The sequence below is a fragment of the Atractosteus spatula genome, chromosome 10, assembly GCF_055471065.1.
Source record: "Atractosteus spatula isolate fAtrSpa1 chromosome 10, fAtrSpa1.hap1, whole genome shotgun sequence".
Classification (NCBI taxonomy): domain Eukaryota; kingdom Metazoa; phylum Chordata; class Actinopteri; order Semionotiformes; family Lepisosteidae; genus Atractosteus; species Atractosteus spatula.
In genome coordinates this window covers 25,052,155-25,057,475 of record NC_142715.1, presented here as the reverse complement: position 1 = coordinate 25,057,475, position 5,321 = coordinate 25,052,155, and the positions used below count along the sequence as shown (strand labels likewise).

The following is a 5,321-nucleotide window of genomic DNA, read 5'->3' as shown; positions in this document are numbered from 1 at the left end:
GTGGTTTAAAAGCTTTTTCACGAACCAGGAAGGAGTAGAAATCTACAGTCTTCTGATCCGTAATCAGACACGTTATCCATTGTGCCATTGGCGTTTGTATTGCATTCCCATCCAGCACCACATTGAGTTCAGAGCCACTACTATTCATGTGTGTTGTACGTGTGTCTAGTTACTACGTCTTTCATTATGTCTGGTTTAAAATAATGTATCTTTAAAACAGACAAAGGGTTTATGAGTCAGCCTGAAATTCACACACGAAGAATAAACAATATCGCGTTTAAAAAGAATACAGAGATGCCGGCGATAGATAACGGAGCATCTTAATTGCGCGCTATCACTGAACTAAACTCCCGATTGTTAAGTATGTCAGCGGCTTTTTAAATGTGTTAGGAAGAGCAAACAGTCCACAGTGTACATTTTAAAGGTCTAAGCAAAACAGGAGCCTTTACTTCTTTGTATACTGAGCTTTCGGGTGAACATCAAAGTGAAAGACAAATTCGCACTTTTCACTTTTTGATTAAGGAACAAGAAAACACCATCCTTCGAGCTGTATTCAAACCAGGGACATAAGAAATGCCCACTGTTTTTGTCTACAGTCTTAAGATCTAGCAATTGAGCTATCAAGAGGTCGGAAAGTAAACGCTTTGTCACACATGTAGCCCAATGTAGTGTAGTGTTCCTCTATTTAAATCCGAGTTCGACGTCAAAATACTCACTCCCATAGTCTCGTTCAGAAGAAGAAATGGACCAGAGTTCTTATAAAACGTTTGAAGGGACATCAGTGCAGGCTGAAATTGACCCTTTTTCTAGTGGGATCAGGATCATATAAAACCTTTCTTTTGGATTGAGAAGAGGATCATGGAGACACTCAAAACATCCCTGTCTTTGCTTCTTTCAAGGATGAATGGAGTATTGAGCTGCAAGCATCGGTTCAAATCAAAACTCTCTGCTACTGTAGTTGCTTGTTTGAGAGTTTCTTCAAATCTTTCAACTGAACGTTGATATCAAGGGATATCATAGGGACTTTGGTTTTCTTTTGATCGAAAATTGTATTAAAATACAAGCCTCTTTCACAGTTGTATATTACTTTCCCTTGCATCCTCAGATAACATTTCTAAATACCACAAAGTTACAACATATGGAATAGCATTTATTTTAAAATGTATTTTAAAATTTGCATTTATTTAGAGCTATATTTAGAGCTTAGTAAAGATAGCATTGCTAATACTGATGTAGTAGAAATGTAAGATGAATTGATAGCTTTTTCTGAACTAAAAAAGTCCTACAACGCCTCCTGTAACAGGTAAGGACTCATAGCAAGACATTGCTATTGCATTGCGCATTTTGCAGATACGACCAGTTTCTGCTTCTGGTGAGTGCATCTTTTCCAAACTGAAATTAACAAGAACATTTTCAAGATGCGCCATGTCCCTAAATCGTTCATCAGGACTACTATTAATATCAGGTGAAAGCAGTACAAAGCATAAATTTAACCTAAATATTAAGAGACTATATCTGTCAGCTACTGCTGTAAGCCATGTTCAGCCAACGCTAGAAATATTACTGCTCTACTACAGTAGCTAAAGAAAGCAAGTCCGACTTAGAAACAGATCACAAGTCGAAGACATAAACCAACAAGGATGGGATTCGAACCCACGCGTGCAGAGCACAATGGATTAGCAGTCCATCGCCTTAACCACTCAGCCACCTCGTCACAGAAATTTTCTCCCCCCCCATGGGCATGATTTTGCTCGGCGACCAGGCTCAGCACACATCGACCTCAGATGTCTCAGAGCGGTGTGTCCAAGCGGCTGTATAAGAATAAGTAATAGGTTTATACCATGCTGAAAAAAAGAAGAAAGAGAACACAACGTTTCGGCCGTGGAGCCTTCTTCAGGTGTGAGAGAGACAGGGCAGTAGGGAAAGAGTAGTAGGGAAAAACGATTAAACGATTAGAAAAGTAGGGAAAGACAATTAAAATCTGTAATCTTTCCACTTGTATGTCATCGGAAAATACAAGAAGTTTCTGCTTTGTGCTAAGACATTAACGAGTACAACCCCCCTCTCTGCGGGAGTGCTGGCTGTGACAAATTAAACCGGTTTCACAGGTATTTTCAAAGTAGGAAGTACAGTACTTACTAGTTAAGAAAGCTAGGCTCCTCAATGAAATCGCTTTAACATGCTAATGCGTTGGTGTAACAGTCCGGGCGTGGCAAGCTTCCAATGTCAACTCAACGCGATTGGAAGACAATGAACGTATTCTAGCCCTAAATGAATTAATAGCAAACATGGTTTACATAAAAGACACTTTTCCAAGAAAGTTTATAATAATACGATCAATAGTTGAAATCTGAGCCTAAATATAAAGAAAAAGCATTTTCAGAGAGCAATCACTGTGTTTATGTAGAAAAAGCGATTAGGTTTATGAGCAATCTAATTACCTATTCGCTTAAAACGCTATATAAAATAAAGTTTATTTAAAGATGAATGATAAGTGTCACAGTTTAAATAATTTTCGTAGTTAGAAATTATGAAACGCTCTGTTAAAAGCAAGAGAGTTTTTTTGTCCGTTGCAGTAAAAGAAGATGCCTGAAAAAGTAGGGCTTGGACAGATTCCAAGTGCATTTTTGCAATTTACGTTGCATTGTCCAATGTGCTGCTGTAATACAGTTTAAAATACAGTAAGTCTAAACTGTATCAGCTTTATTTATGGGTTGCAATTTAGAAAAAGTCAAAAACCGCACTCAAAATGCAATTTAGAGCTTTCTGGCAAGAGGAGACACCCAAATTAATAATGTAACATGCCACTGTTTGTGCATGAACAAAGTGATACTGCAATTTTCCTTAGATACACGATTAAAAAAAATAAATTTTTTGAAACCCCGGCGGAACACATTCCATAAGAATCAACGCTTTTATATATCGCCTTTAAACACATATATTTAAACACGTGTTTACGATTTTAATCAAAACGCGATTCAAATCAATATATATGTTTATTTTGTAACGCATAGGTGACTATTCATTGTTATTAAAAACACTTAATTTCAATCATGTTGTGATATTTAGAAATATAAATTTGTTTGGTGCGAGTGAGGTTTTATTTAATCTCTGACCAAGGGAAACGTTTCATTTTTTTAAAGAAATGTTTGTTAAAACAATAAGCCAGAGTTCTAGTGGGATTCAATCACAGACCATGTGACATGGGAATCAGCAACCTAACCCACAGCGCCAACAGCAAGGTCACATGCAGAGTGCTGAAAAAGCACTACAGAAACATTATCGACAGACAATGTACAGCGTGTACTATTCTTGTGTTGCGGTACATGAATATAATTATATTGTTATTAATTTCTGTAGATACGCGATTCCATATTATATTCCCTTTTAATCAAATTCTAAAAGTATGCTTGTTGACTCCGGTATCTCTTTAGTTAAAGACTTCGATGCTTAAAATGTTTAGGGAGAAATGGAATACTGGTGTGTATTTTTTCTTTAAAGTACCAAGACCAGCCATATACTGTATGTTTATGTTCCAAAATGAATATTGTTTATGGCCTTCATAGCGTTACAGTATGCTCCTATTATTTTTATGCTCAGCTACTAAGATTTCCTTCAGTGGTAAAATTCCATATGAATATTCAATACTACAACGGGCACAGTAAAGACGTTTACTGTAAATCTTTCTACGACAGACCAATGGACCACGAGTGCCCCTGTCGGTCAACCAATCACATACCGCGGTACCGCGCGTCATCGAGCGTCACAATGTACGACGCCGTAGCCAATTACCTCCGGTACGTGTGTGTACCGCGCACTTTGAATGGCTGCATCTGTATGTGTGTATTAATGATGATAGCACTACTGAATACTAGTATTCATGTGAGAATTAGTGATAATAGAGCTACTTTTAATTTTGGTTTTAATTCTAGTATTCATGTTAATATTAGTGATAATCATAGTGTTAGTGTCAGAATATTAAGACTCATTGTCATGTTATTTCTTTTGATAGTATTATTGTTATTATTGGTATTATTAGTGTACTGCTAAGTTTGTGTTATTGTTAGTAATAATGATACTGTAAGCCTTAATTGCAGTGTTACTGTTGTAATATTGGCCGTATTTGTGTGTTAGTTATAGTGTAACTGTAGGTAAGAGTGTAGGTAAGGCCCCGGCTGCCCTGTGGTGGCTCGGGGAGGGCCTGTGGGTCGAACTGGAGGGGCTACTCTAGGTTGAGGAGAGCCGGGTGCGGCCCAGGGCTCAGAATGCGATGTCTTCCATCCAGCTTGACTGCCTGGAGTTGTACGATGAAGTCCTGGCCAAGTTTGGATTGGAGGCAGCATATGTGGGATTAGTGAGTCACTGAAACCCCTCCCCTTGTCCAGCTTACACTGTGGTATCGGGGCGGTACAGGGGCTGGGGTGACTCTCCTGACCCCCTCAGCTTTCCAAGATACCTGCGTCACCCCACTCAACCTGGAAATCTCCCAGATCCAAGGGGAGAGAGACAGGAGCTGGGCTGGGACACCAGCCTGCTGTTATTTCAAGTGGGTGGCTGAAAAACACACCGCTTACAGATCACCACTAGGGGGCATCATAGAGTGGGTGGTGAGACTCTTGGTCATCGATGGCAACAGTGGGGTTACTCCCCCTCTCTCTAATGGCTCTATTAACAGTGGGGTGTCTCTCTCTCTCTCTATTGGCTCTATTAACAGTGGGGTGACCCCCCTCCCCCTCTCTTTTGGCTTTAGAGATACCACAGTTCCACCCCTAGGTTGCATCTCCTGTCTGGCGCTGTGGAGGTATGATGATGATGATTCACTGTCTTTGTTCTCTCTCTTTGGTACAAGAGTTGGTACTGAGTTAGTGAAGTTTAACAGAGGATATGATAAGAAATTTTACCAAATCCCAAAATTAAAACAGTGAAGACAACAGGCAACACAACGAGAGCTCTGATAATGGAGGTTTGGTTTGACGGCAGCAGACATGGTCAGGACATCTTGCCTGATTCTCTCTCCCCATTTTCTTAGGATTTTCCCTTCCAGGGCACAGGAATCATGAAGCAGGATGACTAGGAGGAGGCGAAGGAGACACTGAAGTCTTACTTCGAAAACACGAAGGTCAGGTGTCACTTCTCTGAGGTGGACAAGTGCTTCTGCCAGTCTGCAGCAGAGCTCGACCTCATCCTGCAGAACAACCTGGGAGTCCCTGTAGCTGAGGTCTGTGAATAGCAGGTTAATTTTTTCTCTTTGTAGTAGTCTTAGGACAGTCTGACTTGTTGTGGGACTCAGCAGGAACAGAAAGGTCTTCTGTGTGTCTTCA

At 40.0% G+C, this 5,321-nt stretch overlaps 1 non-coding gene across 1 annotated transcript; it reads right to left on the bottom strand.

Moving 5' to 3' along the window:
• Positions 1-1,632: 1,632 nt before the first annotated feature.
• Positions 1,633-1,714, bottom strand: trnas-gcu (transfer RNA serine (anticodon GCU)). The gene has a single exon. It is a non-coding gene; the product is annotated as a tRNA-Ser (tRNA).
• Positions 1,715-5,321: the final 3,607 nt, after the last annotated feature.